This window comes from Macrobrachium rosenbergii, chromosome 23 (assembly GCF_040412425.1).
Source record: "Macrobrachium rosenbergii isolate ZJJX-2024 chromosome 23, ASM4041242v1, whole genome shotgun sequence".
NCBI lineage: Eukaryota > Metazoa > Arthropoda > Malacostraca > Decapoda > Palaemonidae > Macrobrachium > Macrobrachium rosenbergii.
Window position 1 is genome coordinate 51,067,587 of NC_089763.1, and position 21,698 is coordinate 51,089,284.

Consider the following 21,698-nt stretch of genomic DNA (forward strand, 5'->3'; position numbering starts at 1 on the left):
CCAGGGCCCAAGTGCCAGCCAGTGCCACGGTTGACGAGCAAACCCGGTGGGAGATGAAATGGACAGAGAGCCACAACACAACCGTTCCCACAGTCAAGCTCCAGGTTACGACCTTGGGGCATGCTACCCCACTGCCTTGGCGTGGTGGTAGGAGCACCCCAAGAAGAAAACCCACCTTCCACCCACCGAAGTGGTCAGCAGAAGGGGCACACACCAAACCGCTCTCGGCCTAGTCCTCTCTCTCCACGAAAGGACGGAAAACAAAGGGGTCCTCCCTCCCCCCGAAGAGACATTCAGGAGGAACAGTACCGCTATAGGACGTGCAAGCGGACAGGTCACTCCACTAATTGGGAGGGCTGCCCAAATAAACCATACCCAGCAGACGCTACTGAGCAAGACTCTCTGAGAGGCTCTGGCCTCTGTCTCAGCCCAATTCAAGCCATCCGCGAGGTCTTGCACCTCCGGACCCCTTGTCATGCATGCCCTACCCTCAATCGCTGCCAGTACCACTTGCGAGCGCTGAGCAGTGCCACGATCCGTCTTGCTCGGACGTTGAGCCACCAATCAAGGAGGACCATGTGCCAGGTCCAGATCATGAGGCAGATCCTCCTCCGGGAGATCCAGGATCCCTAATGGCACTAATCATGGCAACCGGTGAGCCTCCGGCACCCGACGCTTCTTCCTCACCAAATCCGTCCCCAGAGGATGAACCCCTGGTGGACCAATCTGCTACACCTTCTCTGGAAGACCAGGAACTGACCTTCTCTAGAAGACCAGGAACTGGCATTCCCGGACACAGATCGAGATCGCTCTTGCTCCAGTTGTCACAGCAGCCAGAGTTGGGAGCCCTCCTGTAGCCTCTGTGGTTACCCCTGACTTCACGCCCGCTAGCACTTCTAGCATTCCCCAGAGTCGGTGCCCTCATTACCTCCTAGGTCCGACATAGATAGGCCTTGGAGGAACCCGATGGTAAAGAAGAAGGGGCGGAAGACAGCCAAGTAGTTGCTAGAGCCATGAGCTCATCCTGGCATTAGTGCCCTCTCGGCACAGTGCCTTTCCATCTTAGAGTGATCCTGGCTCCTTGCCCAGAGGAGGTAGTCAGCGTGACCTCTATCGCACTATAGTCTAGACCAGGTTGAGTACATCGTAGCAGTAACCTTTTCACTTACACCTTCCATCGAGCCACAGTAACCACGTAAGTACATTGTAATGGAAAACCAACCACTCTAAAATATTGTGAAGAGGGCCACTGAGCTCATGACACACATGGCCAAAGACCTCAGTGAGGCAGACATTTATCATACGAGGCAAACCTTAAGTACAGAACAGTAATTACAAAGTGTAATGGAAAACACTGTATACTTAGAACATTGTAACTTAGCTAGTTCATTGTCCTTTACGTTGGTGCTACACCATATTCTAATAGGTTAGGTCATAGGAGATACCACAGAATGTACCATTTAACTAGGTCTAAACATCACGATCATAAGAGGTAGCACGTAATAACCGTAAGCACCTTCAAGCACAGTTAGGAGTCTGTAGAAGTAAGTGATTAAAGCTCATATCCTTTCTAGAGTTAGGTAGATCCGTAGCTAGTTAGATTACACGGGACAAATCTGCTCGGGGAGAAGAGAAAAGTAATCGAGGCGAACAGCTTGCTTAGTAAAGACCTTCATGCCTGAAAGGGAGTGAAGGCCTTCTTAAGGGGGGAGCTTTTATAAATATTCTGCTGTTCGACCTCCCTGCATTATTTTAGTAGGAATATAAACCTAACAAAGACAACAGGAGTTTTCTGTGAAACGCAGGATGAGAAGCAGGCAGGAGCTAGTTGTGTGTTCAAAATTAACCATTCCTAACAACTTATAAGTTAGTGTTAGAGACCTATCCAACAGGGAGGTTTTCACCAGGTCACCTCCAGTGAGGGTGTCCATAAGCATTACTGTCTCTGTACTATGTATTGGCGATGTTTCTGTCATTTTTCAGACTGCCGGAGGCTATGGAAGTATCGCTGTTTACAAAAACAACAGCGGCCCAATCCAACCCAGGGTCAGACAGGGGGAGAGAACACAGCAGTCCTTCAGAGCACACACACTCGTCTATGCTCCTGCTTATTCTGTCCTTTGTCCCTTTTCACCTTTTATTTACTAAGTGAATCGACGTTATGAGTTTTTCCAGATCCTGGGTGTCCGTTGCAGTGCGCAAGCAGCCTACGTGAAAGGTAAGTCTGGAACTGACAAATATTCGCTGACCTGCTGGTATTTCTTCCACTGTACTTCCATTTTCATTTTCCCCCTTCCTCAGTCACTGACTAGAGATCCTGGTGGAACCCTATTTCCTGTATGAAGTCGATTACACGAACTAAAATTATTATTGTCCAGTGAGACTGCGTAAGATACTCTCCTTGCAGTAAGTAGGATTTAGGGAGAGGTCCATTATAAGTAATACTCAGGCAAGCCTTGGAACCTGGTCATACCATTGTTTAATATATTAGAATTGCTCATGATAGAACTACGAGAACGATCATCAGTTATGTGATAACTGAAGTAGGGGAAATATTACTGTGCCCAAAGGGGATTAATTGGCTCATGTAAATTCCCTCACTGTAACAATTCATTTTTTCCTTTTGTTGGACTGGGTGGGTAATCAAGGGGTTTTATGAAATTCTTTTGTCCCACAATAAATCAAATACTCAATACCCTACAGGTAGTTCCAATTGGCAATCTAATCTAATTAAGTTAATTGTCTGTCTTTTGGGCTATATTAATTACAGTAATTAATAATTAACTCATCAGCCAAAGGACCCACGTAACAATATATATATATATATATATATATATATATATATATATATATATATATATATATATATATATATGTATATATATATATATATATATATATATATATATATATATATATATATATATATATATATATATATATATATATATATATATATATATATATATATATATATATATATATATATATATATATATATATATATATATATATATATATATATATATATATATATATATATATTGTTACGTGGGTCCTTCTGGCTGATGAGTTAATTATTAATTACTGTAATTTATATAGCCCTGCTCTACCTAAGACCCATGTAATCCGGTAAATTAAAGCTAAAATTTGCCCCAAAAGACAGACAATTAACTTAATTAGATTAGGTTGCTAGTTGGAACTAGGTTACTGAGTATTTGATTTATTGCGGGAAAAAAGAATTACATAAAACCCCTTAATTACCCACCCAGTCCAACAAAAGGGAAAAATGAATTGTTACAGTGAGGGAATTTACATGAGTCAATTAGTCCCCTATATTTCCCCTACTTCAGACATAACAGATGATTGTAGCTCTATCATAAGCAGTTCTAGTATATTAAAGGCTATTCCACTTCCAAACAATAGTATGACCAGGTTCCAAGGCTTGCCTGAGTATTACTTATAACTGACCTCTCTCTAAATCCTACTTATTGCAAGGGGATTATCTTATGCAATCTCACTAGGCAATAATAATTTTAGTTCGTGTACTTGACTTCATACAGGAAATAGGGTTCCACTAGGATCTCTAGTCAGTGGCTAAGGAAGGGAGAAAATGAAAATGGAAGTACAGTGGAAGAAATACCAGCAGGTTGATGAATACTTGTCAATTCCAGACTTACCTTTAACGTAGGCTGCTTGTGCACTGCAACGGACGCCCGGGATCTGGAACAATGCGTAACATCGATTCACTCAGTAAATAAATATATATACTTGTGTCTTTAAGTCTTTCAATTTAATCTATTTCCAGTTCATGTGGAATTAGGTTTCTCATTTTATGAGGATACATACTTGACATCAAGAACCATTGTATGGATTTTGGCACATCACAACTGTGGTGAAAAAAACAGCTCAGACCAGTGAGTGGTGAAGTATCTGTTTCCAGTCGAGAACAATTGCACAACAAGTCCAAAAAAAGTCCAAAAATTATGTCTGTTTATTTAGTATGTACAGTCACGCTCAAATATGATCCTACATGATTCTTTTTGTATCGTCCAAGATCTCAGTCGTAATGGAAAATGTTGTTCGGTCGGCAAGTAGTTTTCAACTTTTATTCAAGTTCCAATGTCCTACATATTGATGAATTGTGAACTGAATTCACAGCTAATATAATTTTTCCTACAGACATGTAGGTATGATCTCTTTTCTGTACTGGTTTATTTGTAAATTAATTAAATATATATATTTTTGTTTTGCATTGCTTACCTCAAGGCACAATGTGACAAGGTTGGCAGTGCAGTCAGTGCCATCGCACACAACTTGCTACTTGAAGCAGAGGCGTCGTGAGTTGGAGGGGCGGGCTGGGGGAGACATATGTCCCCGGGCGCAGCATTAAGGGGGTGCCAAATTGAAGTTGGTTAGACATCTATTTTGGGGGAAATGGGGTGATGAAACCAGTAACTTAGAATCTTTAAGTTTTTATGAGTTTTCAGTACAAATTTTATATTTAATGAAGATTGACTTCCTTTAATGTTCATTAAATATAAATGTAATCATTATGTGTTAATTACTATACTGTCAAATTTTATTACGTCCTTAAAAAATAAGTGGTTCAGTGACTGAGAGTCAGTGCAAGGATATTGGATAGTTACCCCCATCATTCGTGAGCATTTTTTTTATGCATAACGAACTGCAGACTACAATTATTTCTGCATTTTCTTAACGCTGAGGCTGATGTTATTATCAATACATAAAGTATTTTATTTGTTTATCTTTTGCAACGAAAAACATAGTAAGAAATTTTAATCCATGCAACTTTTATTCTCGAATGAGAAAGACGTCAGTCACAACAACACTGTCAAGTTGTCAACACGACTTCACAATTTTCCACACGCCATGTCAGAGATCATAAGATATGTAGAGATAAACTATAAAGAAAAAACAGTTTGCGTGAAACAGTTTCCTTGGATTTATTCAAGTACACCAAAAGGATGCAGCAAGTGACGTAAATGTAGTAATGCAGCAGCTGGAGAAAGATCATTTGCCTTTTGAAGACTATCGTTCTCAGTGTTATGATAATGCTGCTGTCATGTCTGGGCACAAATCAGGAGTACAACGAAGACTTGCTACAGTGAACCCTAAAGCAATATATGTGAACTTTAACAACCACTCACTAAATTTGGCTGGGGTTCATTCCGCTAGTCATGAGGTGGTGATGGTCACATTTTTTGGAACTGTGCAGGCAGTATATGTTTTCTTCCTATAGGTGGGAGAGATTAAAGAAGAATTGCCTATATCTGTGAAAGCTGAATCTGAAACACGGTGGAGTGCTAGAGCTGATGCAGTTCGACCCATACATGAAAATGTGGGGAATTTGGTCCAACTTTTAGAGACCATCGGAAGTGATTTGAATGAGACAACTGATACCAGAAGTGAAGCAACACAGCTACTGAGCAGAATTTTGACATTTGATTTCTTTGCTGCACTAAGTTTTTGGAACATTTTACTTACCAAGATTGATAGAGTCCAAAAGCAGCTGTTGGATCCAAAAATGAATTTCCATGAGGCAGCACAAGATATCTAGGCGTTGCAAGCTTATTTCCTTGCTAATAGGGAAGATATCTGCCAGACATCTATCAAAAAAGCAAAGGAGCTCTGTCATGCTTGGGATGTGAGAATTGCCAGGTAGAGTGAAGAAAAAATGCCTGGTGAAACTGGAGATGATGCAGGCCTCTCAGTAGAAAATGAGATGCAACGTCTGCTAAAAGGTACTATTGACAGAATGCATAATGAAATGGGCGAACGGTTCATCAGATTGCATAACTTGGATTCAAAGTTTGGCTTTCTTCTGGAGATTAAGGAGTTGCTATCTACAACCAATGAAGCATACATCAAAGAAAGGTGCATTAATGTGGCAAGTTTCTACGACACTGACTTAGATGGCTTGGAACTGTTCAGTGAAATTGTAGATTGCAGAATGCTGTTTAAAACACGAGATGATGTTCTGGTCACTAACCCACAGGAATTACTTTGTTTCATTGTATAATATGGGGATGAAAGTGTTTTCCCAAACCTTCGAGTTGCCCTTCAGATACTGCTGACCATTGCAGTATCAACTGCTAGTTGTCAGCGATCATTTAGTAAGTTGAAACTTATCTTGTCGCATCTGCGAGCATCTATGGGGCAAGAGAAATTGTCAGCTTTAACTCTACTAAGTGTAAAGCAAGAGATCGCAAACAAAATAAACTTTGATGCCGTGATAGACAAATTTGCGGCTGTAAAAGCTAGAAAGATAAAACTGTCAACACATTGTAACGTGCATCAGTACTTAATGTCCTACAATTCACTGTCAATCCTTTTCTTTTTTTAGGTTTTCTGTTATCGATATCTGTCTAATTATCTCCACATTCTAATACCTTTACACCGTTTTATTTCCTTGCATATGGTTGATCCTAAGCATCCATCACTTTAATCTTTTTGTTTTCATTATTTTGACGCATGTTAAACATTCTTTAAAGAAAAGTAACGTTTATAGTTAGTGAATTCATCTTTGTTCTTATCAATTTTCTTTTCAGGCATTATAACTATTCAGTCTTTACCACAAAATCTATTTTTTTTCTATGCCTGCAACAAATTGTACATTTTCATGATTTTCTTAGCCCCCTGTGTTCCCTAATGTTTAACTCCCTTTTTAGTCAAATTTATTTAATTTGCCAATTGTCTTTGGTTATTAAGAGTTACTGGTTACTGTGATGCTTTACTATAATCTACATTTTAGTTATCATATCATCATTTTGGAATTTATTTATGAGTACTAATGATTAATTAATTACAGTATATCTATTATATGTAAAATAAACTATTTCAGTTTGCAAATCCGGTTTGTGTTCTATCATTCCAGATTATTATTATGCAAATTAGAATGTTTTGTTTTCAACACAATATATCTAAAATAATGAAGGCAAATATTTCCTGCCAAAATTATCACACTCAAGTGAAAATAGTCCACCCCCACCTTTGGAGGCGCCATAAAAGACTTTGCCCCCGGGCGCCAGCAACCCTCACGACGCCACTGACTCGAAGTGGTCATTGTAACTACCTCCACTGCATATGACGGCAGTTCTATTAGGCTCAACAATTGTAACAAAATTTTAAAAATAGAATATAACTTAGAATAGTTTCCTTTGAATCTGGAAGTTTTGGGCTGTTCAAACTGCCTGTATGCTGTGGTAATGATCTACTGGCATAACAAAATAAAACTGAAGGCTTCTGAGATCCAATCTAATTTACTAAAGAATTTATATTTTGAGATTATCTGTTCCTCGAAGAATAAAAGACGATAATTATAGAAATTATATACAAAAATATCGTTGTTATTGATTCAAATAATTATAAGAAGCAATATCCTGGCCTAAGCAAATCAGTTTTTTAAACTGACTAAGAATGTTATTTTCTTACAAGTCTTTCTGCTTGATTTTGGTGTGTAATTAATTTGTAAAGTAATCTGAAGTGCAAGAATGTGTAGATAACCTCTATGCTTTCCAGCCATAAATTGTTAGTATAGAGATGTTTATGTTAAATGTAATTTATTTTTATCAAGTAGAGAACAGAGTCTTGGTTGCCTTACACCCACGCTATTCCTACCCGTTGACAATAATGGATGTGTTTTAGCTATTGTTACATTTCTCGAATCCAGGTGTTGTATAAAAAACCTATAAAATTGTTTCTACTTAACCCTGAGATCCGATTCCCAAGCGTGTCCTTCACCGAGACAGTCTTGACAAAAGAAACTTTTCCCTAGGCAACTGGAAAGAATCCTCCTCTCTCTCTCTCTCTCTCTCTCTCTCTCTCTCTCTCTCTCTCTAAACTATTGTATGGTAATTAAACCCTACACACAAAACTAGTTTACTCTGTGAAGCTAACAAACAAGTTGAAAATGTGGTAACTAAGAAAAGAAAATGCTAAAAATCCTCAAAAGGAATGTAAATGATATATGAATATCTCCCCAGACAAAACACTTTAGCTAACACCGAAATCATGAATGGGATTCCTCCCTGCTTCATTCTTTCCCCAATAAGTCTCCACGTAAACATAAGTCCTTAAGTCTTTGTTTCTTTAAGATGACCATTTCTCGCTATGGCTATATCACACACATGTCTACAGATGTGTGTCCACCCCAATTAACCATGGTTCCATCGAACATTCTGCCAAAGAAAGGAACCATCTCTGTTAAAAATCAAAGTACACCCAGATCATCAACACACAGCAACTCATCATATAAATGTTAGACAATGGTAAGGAACACTAATCAACATAACTAGGGCTGTAAAGGTTAGTAATTTTCTAGGTCCTACTCACTCTTCAGCGAATGGGAATTCAAATTCCCAGCGCGTCCAACACGTCCTTCCAGACTGACTTATCACAAAGGGTTGAGCAATCTATCGCAAGCCTCTTTGTACCGAGTGTTTTCGTAATGCACGAACAGATCTAAGTTTCCGTTAACACACCCAAAAATCCGACTAGAAATGGACCAAAAAGTTCCATGGAAACTTCCATCTTTGGGCATGTGTCACTGTATCTGGATGCTCTCCGAACAATGTTCAGGTCATTGATGATCAATTGCTGAATTCCAAAGGTGAATGTAAGCTGAGCGCTGAATTAACAAACACATATCCTCACTTGCGAGATTTGTTAAACACTGCAAAACCCCATATGTCGCAAATACTTCTGAACCCATTTAATACGTGTATTTATCTTTTTTCAGCTTTGCAGCGTCCAAATAATCAAATAGGACTTAAAATTTCATGGTTGCAAATGGAGTAATATCATAATGTTATGAAAACTTTGTCTTTTTCTTATCATTTCAACATTTGAACGTAGGTTTCATAAAGAAATTTTTTTGTTGAATGCAGAGACGAGTAAAGGAAAGTTTTAAAAATGTTTTGTAACTGTTTTTCCAAAATTTGACTACATGTTACATGTTCTTAGTTTTGGAATATATGATAGATTTCACACTTATAAAGCATATTTTGACCTTTACTTTATAAAAACGAATGTGTTTTCTCAGTTAAATAAGAGATAAATATTTAGGATGTTAGGCTGCCACTTAGTGAATTTTGAATGAAATCCTATGCAGTCATGTAGTATCACCTATTGGCATGGTTGTACAACTCTCCTCGAAAAGGCAAATAAAAAAATTGAGAAGTTTGATGATAATAATAATATTGCAATGAATAGAAAAAATATTTATTCCTGATATGAAATAGGCATTAGCCTTAAACTCAATTGCAATTGAGGTCAATGTTCCATTTATAAATCTTGTTTTTCCTTTTTCATGCAGATAAACTCACATCTTTGCCAAGATAATCTATATTCCTTAAAGTCTACATATTTGTATATTTCTTTTGGGGTAAATGGATCAAATTCATACATTCTTTGGAATGCACTTGGATATGGAGTTAGCAAGATGGAAATCTTGGATAATGGATGAGACCTGGGATATAATAAAGGACAAAAGACAAAAGCAAATGATACTAGCATACAAATTTCAGGGAGGAGACGAAGAGTGCAAAACATTAAGTTAAATGAAGACCAAGAAGAGATATGAGAGAGTATCTAGGCATAAGTTAAATATTTAAAGCTAACTGAAATTATCCATGAACGAAGCAGATGCACGGTTAATATTGACGGGGTCTTGCCAAATAAATTTCCAGTAAATAGTAGAGTGCTGCAGGAAAGTGTTATTTTACCTTCAATATAAAAAAAAGGTGGTTGGAGATGGAAGAGAAGGATAAGGCTGGAGTGACGACAGAGATTTACAAGACTTAGAATATCCAGATGATGCTGTTTTAATTAGCAAAACATCACAAACTGTTCATAGCTTGCTTAACAAAATACATCATATATCAAGGGAGATTGGATTAAAATAAATATAATAAAAGACAAGTGATGACAAAAGTGCTTCCACTGGGGATAAAATAACAATATATGGAGAAAGGGTTATTAGGTTGAATCTTTCAAACATTTAAGAGCAATGCTATCCAGTACATGTTCAATTGGCTTAAAAAAGGCAAATCAAACAATAGCCAGAATGAATAGGATGTGGATATCAAAGAGATTGAAAACGTATTTGTAAAATACGTAAATTTAGTACGATCTATATTTCCACAGGGGCATGAATCATGGCATGACAATGAAACTGTTAAAGAGTTTGTCGACATGATAGAAAGTTTTAAGAATATTAAGAGTTAGATGGCAGGATAAAATTAGAAATATTGCCATAGGGGAGATGGCTAAAGTTGCATAGGTAGAGGAGATGACGAAGAAAGGGAGATGGAGCTGGACTGGACATGTCCTTCGTGCAACCATTGAGAAAATAGTACGAGATAGTGAGAGCAACTTGAGCCAGGCGATGTCATTTACAAAAAAGTATAAACTCCAATCAAGTTTTCTATTGTACCTTTCATTGGGAACACACACACACTGTGTGTACATATATATATATATATATATGTGTATATATATATATATATATATATATATATATATATATATATATATATATATATATATATATATATATATATATATATATATATATATATATATATTGATATATATATATATATATATATATTGATTATGGGAATTATAAGAAAATTTGAAATAAAGCAGCCCTATAAGGTCCAGACCAGTTTCTTTCATTAAAACATTTTCCGGATGACTAGAAAATAGCAGTAGAGATTTTAACTGAATCTATGCATGTTAGGATAACAGCACAGTATGTATGAACATGCAGACAATCGAAAAAAAAGGCTGGGGTTTGGGGCCTTTAAGCTGGCGAGGAAGAGGCGGAGCTACTTATAAATCTTGTTATTCTAGGATACCTGACTTGGATTATTCCTTTCTCGACCCTTTTTATTTTATCAGTATCATTCTGCTAGTTATAATACCTATTACTTAATCTCCTGTATCCATGAAACCATTACTACTTGATGTCACTCTTAGGGCAAGGGGATGGCTATCAAAATCTCATAAGACCTCCAGCGAAGGTCTTATGAAGGTCAACTTGTAAAGGTTTGTAGTATGCATAACAATTTGTGTTTGTATTCCATCGATTGCAATCCAGAATTAGGTGATGTTTTTAACCACCTTCGCATCACTCTGGCTAAGATAAAAGATGACAGAAAGTCCTCTTTTGTACTTGTTGACGACTTCAATGCTCACCACAATTAGAGGTTGAATTCTGTTTCTCTCACCGATTGCATGGCTCAAGACTTTCGGGTTTACTTTTGAAGCGGCCTGTGAGCAAATTATGACCGAGGACACACACAAGCCTGGTAACTGTTTGTATCTATAAATCATCGGTTTCTCTGGCGTAATAACCAGTACTGTGGGTCCTCCAGTTACTTTAGTTTCTTTGACGATTAAAACTGAACAAGTTGCCCCTAAAGTGTCATACTCTTGTAAGATATATTTTTAAATATATCAAATGTTAAGCAAACCAGAATGTGTTGAGCGATCTATCACCTTTGAATTCCTTCGTATTTATTGTACTGCCGTATTAAAGGCACAGTCTGGTTCTATGACTATTGAAAACGTGCTTGCTTCGAGAATCAAGAGGCTTTATATCTTTGGAAAAGTAATAAGTTTGATCTGGCATAGAATAATCATACCCAACTAAGACCTGTGGCTCAGAAATGTTATGCTTCAAATGAAAATTAATGCAATTCAGTCATACAGTAAACCCCTTCTTATAAACTCAGGGAAAAAGCAGTGGGTCACTCATATTTGCAAGTTTTGATGTCGATTCACAGTTCCTTCCTTGCTTTAACAAGATGGCGGTGTCACTCGCTAACCAAAGGGAGAGGCAACCTTTTTGGCTAATGTCTGACAGTAACCAGAGCAATGAGAAACTCAATATGCCTCATTTCTGCTTTCCTGAAGCTAAGCTAAGTAGTTTGAATTTTTATTCTCATGAAATTAAGAATCTTAACTTAATCTTGATGCTTAAGGAGGTGTAAACCCAAATAGGATGTTCCTCTCATTTTTGTGAAAACTGCTGATTACTTAGCTCCAGAAGGAGTTCTTTTATTTGTTGGAGAATTGGTATTGTTGCTCCAGGTTAATATGGCTTGGGGAGCTCTACCTTGCAGATCGCCACCTAATTTCTATAACTCCCACCTTATTTAATTTTGTGAACATCTTTTGGCGAAACCTCTGAATGCCTATACTGAAAGTTGTATGTCCCTTATTCCGCAGTCTGGCTTTTGCAAGGGCTTAGGTGGGTTTACTTTCCAGCAGTGTGCAGAAATCCCTAAATTCTGGTCACGAAATTGTATGATTGGCCTTGACTTTAGTGTTACTTTTGACAGTGCTGCTCATGAGGTTGTTGTTTTCAGACTCAAACAGAAAGTGTTGGTCCATTGTTTAGTATCATAGAATTTTTAACTAATGTAATGCAAAAAAAGTTGTTCTTGATTGGCACTAAAGTGATTACAGTAATAAAGTCTCTAATTCTCTAGTGTCCCCAGGGTAATGGTCTTCGGCCACTACTTTTTACATATGTATGCTTCATGGTTTGGACCTGAAAAAAGATTATTGCATATGCAGCAATACTACTATCTGGTCCCATCTCCTGAGGATAACCATGTAATTGCTGAATCTTTCAACAGATATCTGTGAAAATTTAGTAAATGGTGTACATTATAGGGACTGAAGTTGCACCTTAACAAAAATCAAAACAACAGGTCAAAGGCATCGATAATCCCATCCTGACCTTTCCAGTGATCGTGTTTTTTTTTTTTTAACTATACGAAATTCATGTCTTTTTGAATGCAAGCTCACTTTTGGGAAATATCTGATTTATTTCTTTTTCTAGTGCATAATTTTTTACTAATTTCTCTTACTAAAATTTTAGCTTTCATATATTCTAATACATGAAACGAGGATGATGGGAAATGGAAAGAATTGCCGAAATTTCGGCTGTGACACCGTATCAGGTTGATTAAAGTCTGCAATTTTATAAGGACTTCAGTAAGTTCTAAGGATAAGTAAATCAACGAGCCAATAAATGTATTTGTATGTGCGTTTATAAAATTATCCTTTATCACCTTTCACAGGCAAAACTAATAACCTAGTCAAACAGGCAAACGTACATAGATAACAATAATGCACTCCTTTACCACAAACTTTAACAAGCGTTTGGCGTTGTTAGGTAACAAGCCAGTTTTTTTGACGTTGTTACTTACAAATGCGCTGTTCCCTTCTGATTGTCGGTAATCATTTCACTGGTGCTTAATAACATCAATATGTTATTTGTATGTTACCCCTGATAATGCCTTCAATGTTACAAATACGATTTGTCATTCCACAAGACAATCATAAGCGTTGAAAGACAATTTGTCCAGAACTTTGACTTGGATGAGGAGGCCCAAAGAGACGCAGTGTAATCATCATGATCGAACTCTCTCTCTCTCTCTCTCTCTCTCTCTCTCTCTCTGTTAGGCTCCATTCCTTTCTTCCTCCTCCCCAGGCTTCCACACATCACATCCGTTTCTCCTCAGTTGCGCAACTTCATCACATGGAACGCAGAAGGGCAATAGCAGTGGAGCAGCTGGCGCTCTCGTAACAGACACCTTATGATTTCCCTACCTGCACACATACACACCGGTTTATTTATTTACGCTTCAAGTTTTATCCTTTTGCTATCTGAGGCTAACAAGCGTCTTCATATCAAACTTCTCATGCTGTACTACAATCCAGATATAAGCGAATTGGCCTTGTGGCTTTCCTCTTAAAAGCATATTACTCTAGCCGTCCATCCGTTCCTTCACTTTCCTCTATCCTCCCTACCATCCGCTTCAATTTATGGGTATCATATTTAAAGCGACGAAAGGGAAATTTTCTAAGAAGAATTTATCTCTTCTGAAGTAAGACTGTTTTTAGGTTTCTTGCCGTGGATCTGTTTCCATTGGTTGGTGTGTTTCACTGGACAACAAATTTCAGGGCGTTTGCTGGATTTTTCTTTGAGATTGCGGATAGCTGCTTCTTTAGAAAACCTATATAAAAAAATAATCAATTTTAAAAATGGTAAGTAGTTTTATACACATAACTTTTTATGTATGTATGTATGCATGTATGTATGTATATATATTGTATGTATATATACACAGATATGTGTATATATAGTTTACTAAGCGAGTAGTGTTTTTTTTTTTTTTTTTTTTTTGCAAATATTTTCACGTAGTTATCTGGGTGCCTTAGTCAGATAGCCGGCAACTTTTAAATGAGGTGGTCTGTCAAAATGATGGTTGTTTTGAAAGGATTTTTACCTTAAACAAAAGCAGTTGTTAATTTCCCTTCTTCCCCTGGAGTTTTTTTCGATGTAGGAAGGAGTTCAGTTGGAGGAGAAACCCATAACATACCTTAAAGACAGAAAAGGCCTGTTTGCTATAGCTGTTTGGCAAATTCCGTCGACAATATACACTTGAACCGACAAAGAGAAGCGCACTTCACAGGCAGTTGGTATCTGAGAAAAGATATTCTTATTTCAGTGAAATATTACTATCCCCATCTACAAGCAATGTAGAACAGTCACGTATTTATTACTGTCACTTGTTATTATCCATATGTCCTGGTGCATCATAAATTCTTACATGTATATAACTGTGAAGCTGCCCACTTCGCGTTGAAGCAAATGTTATTCCTTACCTGTATTCCATTTGCTTTGTCTTTCTTGAGGAGGGAAGCCCTGTGTGGCCCATGTTGCAATGCCCAACCGGACTTAGCAGTAAGATCGGCCGTTAATTAAGGAGCACACTCTCGTCCATGCGTTTGTACTCACTAACGTCACTTGAACTAAGTGGTCGAGATGCCAAATTTCCGCCCACACAATGTTTCAAGAGCCCGTGCTGGCATAACGCCAGCTTAATCATAAACAACAACAACAACGACAGTAAATCAGTGTACTCTAGGCACCCTGCGTATGACCAACCTTTACAATGGTGACCCTTGGAGTGACCTGGTAGGCAACCAAGCACTGGCAGATTTATTACAGCGATTAGCTCTGGCTTGCTTTTACTCAAAAGTTCTTGGTTCTTTGGTTGTCTTCTCAATCGGTGGATGATAGGATGGTGCTAGCACTAAGCCCCTGGGCCCAAATTCATAAAACATTACCAATTATTTGGCAACTAAGGCTTAGCAGGCTGCTAAATCCTTAGTATCCAACTATGTAGCAGCCAACTAAATTGGTATTCATAAAACCTTACTAACAACCTTGCTAGCTAGTTGTGTTAGTTAACATTTTCCTGACTTTAGTATCCATTATTCCTTCCATATGACACGCTGGGGAGACCTTACTTGAATGAGGTAAGGGATTTATTCGCAGTAGTGTTGTTTGTAGCATGTATCTACAGTAATGAGTAACAAACGCCCAAGAAAATCCAACTATTCCCAAGAAGAGAGCCTTTTCTTGGCTGATAAATACGAAGAGTTCAAGGATGCATCGACACTAATCAAAAAGACGTTAAAACAAGCAGGAGAAAAAAAAGAAGCCTGGACTCAGTGCTAGCCCAACACCGAGTTACATTTCCGCATGTCGAGAGAACGATGGAGGACTTAAAAAATAAACATTCGATGTAGAAGAGTCTATCCTAAATGATTATGATGGTGAGCAAATTAGATATCCGCAATGCAATGTGCATGTTTATAATGCATACGTTATTGTGCATGTTTATAATGTAAAAGTTACTCTTTTTGTTCACTGCGGTTTTATGGTACTGAGTAGAGATGGATTCTATTATGTGGTCAACAGTGATATCTGGTACAGCCACAATTGTAAGTAATGGATATTACATGGTACCATATATAAAAGCAATGAACTTTTCATAGGATTCAAAAGCTAAAGTTAATTTGATTTTGTCTTCTTTCAGTTTCTGTCATATAGGCTTACTGATGGTATTCATTAATGTACTGTAATACGAATTAATGTCACATAACTTTCTGGAATTAAGTAGGTTGCATCAATACTTTTAAATTCTGCGTTGTTAAACATTTTTAGCGTATTTCGATTCAATATAAAGATAAGATAATACAAGTAAATCACTAAGCCTGTTAAGACCATATAGTGCTGTAGTTACTATGAAAGGGTTAAGACAGAGTTCTGACAGTAGGCAAAAGAAAAGAAAGAAAAGTAAGGGACAACGCTGAGTTGAAAGACAGATTGATTCCGGACCGAAGGGTCGTCAAAACCCTTTGAATATTGTTTATTAGAACTTCTGCTGTAGTAAACACTATATCCGTACGTGGTCGATTCATCATAAAAAAATTAAATTTAAACCAGTTTTGAAGCTTCCTATATCAAAACCAAGTTAACAAAAAAGAAGGTTCACACATACACACAAAGGGTGTTTTGCACAAATACACACACACACATTATATACTTATATATATATATATATATATATATATATATATATATATATATATATATATATATATATATATATATGTGTGTGTGTGTGTGTGTGTGTGTGTGTGTGTGTGTGTGTTTGTGTGTGTGTGTGTTTTAGAGCTAATGGTTTTTAGTTGCCCTTGGAATATAATTATATTATTGTTATATTGTTATTACAAATACTAAGCTCTACAGCAGCTACCAACATCTTATGGACTTATGCAGCCATTGCTATATACATGCATGCGTTTAACTTCAGATTTGTTACTAAGTATTGTGGTTAGACTGAAAGAAATATAATTTTCAAGAAAAATAAGGAATTTAGCGTGTCCTAATTATTATAAGCATGCATGTTACTAAGCAATAATTCATGTATTTTCTCATTCATTCTACAGGTCCAAAAGAAGAAATCCATACGGCTTATATGTCGTGGGACTTAGAACCACCTACCTCTAAGAAAAGAGCAATAAAACAAACATCATTTGGTAGTCTTGTTGACATTGAAAAAGAGAATGCTTTGAGTAAAAAACAGAGCCTGCTTTTGAAGCAAGAAAAAATGAAGTATAAACCTCCTGACATGAAGATTTTGTATATTTGGGTTTGTAAAATGAAAGACTTTATTGTTCATACCTTTCCTTGTTTGACCTTAACTTACATTATACAAAACAGCTGATTATCTGTAACATGGTAAACATTTTAAATTTGGTACCAATCTTCACACAATCACAATTATGCCACTGGGTCAGGTAATAGAAGAAACAAAGAATGTTTCTAATAAAAAATATGTTTATTCACTTATATTTTTATTATAAAACCTCCTTGCAATTAGCGATGCTCTTGTTCTTTGTCCATTAATTTGGTCCCTGTAATCTTCATGGTTTGGCTGAGGCCTACCTGGTTTTGGGTGAGGGTTTCCTGGTTTCATGTCAGGACCTAAGGTTCGTGTCTGTCTATAGCAATGTTATGTAACATAACTGTTGCAGCTAGAATTTTGCATGTGGATTCAGGGGATCTCATTCTGCTCTGTACATGTACGAGATGGAACCTACGTTTCCATCTTCCTATAATCCCCTCAATGAAACCCTTGTACCTTTATGGGCTGAATCGTGGTCATGTTCTTGAGCAGTGTGTGTATGCAGAAGAGGTGTCATTAACCAACTGCGACATGGGTAACCGCTGTCGCCTAAAATGCATACCTTAATCCTTCCGCTTTCCATGACATCCCACATTTGGCTGCTCCTTAGTACTCAACTATCCTGAACTGATCCAGGCCATTTTGCTACTACGTTAATAAATCTCCCACGATGACCACATATAACTTGGACATTAATTGAGTGATACCCTTTTCTATTAACGAAGTCTACTTCATTCTCGTGGGGCTCACTATCCAAATATGTGTCCCGTCAACCAATCTAATCACTCCGGGAATTCCTTGTAATTGGTAAAATCCATCCTTTATTTGTGGTAAAGTGTTTTCATCAGAGAGTTTCACAAAGTCACTGATCCTCCTACACAGGGCGTTAGCAACTCGGTGAATGGCTCGGAAAGCTGTTGGTTGGGTTACTTGAAGAGGATCTCCTACAACCATATGAAATGTTCCTGTTCCATAATATTGAAGTGCAATTAAAACTTGTTGATATGGCAGGAGAGCATAGTTTCTTCTTGGAGGGTGTTCCATATCGGATGTTATTGAGTCGGTGATATTCATTATGCCTTGCCGTGAAAATCTATATCTCTCTAGTAATTCAGCATCATCAAATATTTCCAATGGGCTTCTCCTGGCCCGAAAGACTCGTTCTCCCCGCATAGCACGACGAAGTTCCACTAATTCAAAGATTCTTCTAGCCATGCCTTCAAGTCTGTGGCAAGTGTCTAACTGATTTAGTTGCCTGCTAAGAAGCTAGAGCGGCCCTTGATCAACGCTAACTTAGTAAGGAACTTAGCGAGCAACTAACTCTTTGTGGGGTTTTATGAATAACGTTTAGCACGCAACTAGCATAGTAACCAACTAACTTCCGATTTAGTTCGCAACTAGGCTTAGCAGGGTTTTATGAATTTGGGCCCTGGTCACTAACGGATTAAATACAGCCATGCTTACCAAAACATAACCACTACGGCCTGCTCTCCCTTGAGAGTGCTGAAAGATTGTTTCTGCAGCATTATAGCTATAAATCTTGGATCTCACACCAGCCCCAAGGGGACTAACAGGAAATAATCAGGCAGGACTGCTGCCTGGAACCAACAATGTAAAGGTCAAAACGAACTTAATATGTCTGGAGCAAATGTGAATGCAGTGAATCTCTATCTGCCCCCTTACTCAACGACTGAGCCATTTGTCTAGTTCCACAGAGCTGAGATACAGTTCTGCCTCTGATATGTTTTAAGCATTACGAAAAAGGCGATCCCTGACACTCTACTCCATTGTGTATTGGCTGAACTAGCAGAGCAGAGGATTGCCTACAAAGAACTCCACCTATTATCATCACAGAGTTCTCATTGCTGATGCCTACCCGTGCTAGATGAGCCTTCGATCTCCTCAACACACCTCTAGGGGACAATGGGACAAGCTCGACTCCCTTGTCACGATACCAGAGTTCGTCAAGATGACAACCCACAGAAGGGAGATTTGGCTGAGCTCTCCTCTTACCAAATCCATGCAGCTCTCTGCAAAGCTGATGGTACACTCATGATGGACTTTCTGAAAATTGTACCCAGTTTTCATTGCAGTCTGTCCCAGGCTTCCTTGTCCCTTCATTTATCCTCCCAACTTTCGCATTCAAATTACCAACAGTAATTTTCATCTCTTTTTCAGGTATTTAATCTTTAACATTTATCTTTTTATTTCTTTCAGTAAATCACTCGTTGGTGCATAGCACACTACAATATTCATATGACACATTACCATTTAAATATACTGTATGTGTGTGTGTTGCAATACCCCTGACAAAAAATTATTTTGATTATTTCAATTTTACCTTTTGAAGTGTGTAAATTACGTTAGAATGCTTGCAAGCGACGGATCGTTACTTCAGGACACTAATATGAAATGCCTACAGATTGATGCTAAATCTACCTTACTATAAATTACAAAGTTTAAACATTTGCAGTTTCCACAAAAAAGTAAGACTTCTAAGGAAGAACTCGACCGTTCAGCAATATACATAGAATAGAATAGATAGAATTTAGGCTAACGGCCAAACGCTGGGACCTAAGAGGTCATTCAGCGCTGAAATGGAAACTGACAGTGAAAAGGTCTGAAAGGTGCAACAAGAGGAAAACCTCGCAGTTGCACTATGAATCAACTGATAGGAGAGGGTGGAAAGTAAGATCGAAGAAAGATAATATGAGCAGGGTTACAGTAAAGGGAATGAAAGGGGTCCCAGGTAGGGGCCGAAGGGAAGCTTCAAAGAACCTTAAGTATTGCCTACAGTGCACTGCATGTGGTGCACTGACAGTACTAACCACCTACAGGGTGTAATATACATAGATCGGCATAAATGAACACTAAACTAAAAGGTTATATACATACATACATACATACATATATATATATATATATATATATATATATATATATATATATATATATATATATATATACATATATATATATATATATATATATATATATATATATATATATATATATATATATATATATATATATATATATATAAAATGTATAGTGTCCATCAATTCAAGGTGCAATTTACAATACTTGTGGAAAGCCTATAGGTCACAAGTATGCTATGAATTAAAATACACGCTGAATGTTGAATAAACAAGTGGGGAGGAAAACTCTCCCAAAATCTCGGAGAGAATATTTAGCTATCACCTGACGCATTTCCTCATTAGGTAAAATGGTGGCTTTAGGATTCTCGAGACACGGGATCAGGTGACGTGACTTCGTATGTGCATTCGCCGGAAGTGTCCAGGTTCCGGTGGGGAACGTGCGTTCGTGCGTTTCTTTTGGGCAGAGTCCCAAGGTGTGAAGGGATTAGATATGGGAAAGGGATTCACTGGAAGACCAACATTGAACATTATTAAGTCTTCAGTGAAGACTTATGGTTCGATATTTATCATTCAAGACTGTGAACATTGCTGTTTGGAGGTAGGAACCACATTCAGTTTCCCAAACAGTAGATTGTTTTTCTTCATTTTCATAATGTCTCCTTTGTTCAAGCATTTGTGGTATAATACATGTTTTATGAGTAACATGGGAGGAATTCCCACATCTTTAGTTTTATGCTTTTGGGAATTAATGAGGAATTCATTTGACTTCTTCAGATGTTTCGCTGAGAAAGAAGTTGAAGATGTACTCATTGGAAATGTACTGGACTTTGATTTATTTATATATATATATATATATATATATATATATATATATATATATATATATATATATATATATATATATATATATATATATATATATATATATTATTTTATGAAAATACAGCAAAATTTTTTTTCAGAAAAATACGTCATTGAATAAGTAAAAGAATGACGATCCTTCTCATGAAATATTTCATGAGTATCGGTATCTAAAAAATTTTCGTATGTAAAGTAAGACCCTGCATCGATCATCATACAAGAAGCGACGTGCACAGCAAGAATAGTGTGCCATAAATTTCTAGGAGCACAGCAAGAATAGCAAGACATAAATTTCTATCTTGAAACGTATTCTATGTTCTACAACCAGTCCTGTGAATGTTGAATATTCTTGTCTTCCAAAAACAGGTTATAACCACCAATAAACATGGCTATTGTCCTGCCAGGCTTACCAATCTCCTATAATTTAATATTTCGAGAGCTGAAGAGCAACTAAACAAACCCGCAACGCCAAGGACAAAAGCGAGGCAGAAAGACAAGCAGATCATCTGGTGAGAGAAAATCGACCATTTTGTCTGCGCTCTCATCTCCAGGAAACTCGAGATTTCCTAAGCCATTCTTGACATTTTCTTAATGCGCCGTTATGAGTATCCGTAGATGCTGACAAATCATTAAACAAAGACATAATCTCCTCCTCCGAGTGAAGAGCGAAATGATGGTGGTACTCAACACGTGATGACAGAGACTGAGGCTTATGTTTGAAGTTGCGAACAGAAAAGAAGAACAAAACGATGTGCAATGTTTACAATACGATTTTTTGTGGGCAGAACACAAGGGTAAGTGGTGTTACCTTCCAAGCCCTACATACATACGTGCACACGCTGCACTGCTTAGGACACTAGATCAAAAGAATCTA

At 37.4% G+C, this 21,698-nt stretch overlaps 1 protein-coding gene and 1 long non-coding RNA gene across 3 annotated transcripts in view; both read right to left on the reverse strand.

Moving 5' to 3' along the window:
- Positions 1 to 21,698, reverse strand: part of Mcm3 (minichromosome maintenance 3) — a 411,323-nt gene that overhangs the window by 380,788 nt on the left and 8,837 nt on the right. The window lies entirely within an intron of this gene.
- Positions 12,517 to 15,139, reverse strand: LOC136851210 (uncharacterized). 2 transcript variants are annotated; one of them, XR_010856811.1, is made up of 3 exons: positions 14,710 to 15,139; positions 14,424 to 14,527; positions 12,517 to 14,057 (listed from the first exon to the last, which is right to left on the reverse strand). It is a non-coding gene; the product is annotated as an uncharacterized lncRNA (long non-coding RNA). The 2 variants fall into 2 exon arrangements; XR_010856812.1 differs by having other exon boundaries at positions 14,331 to 14,527.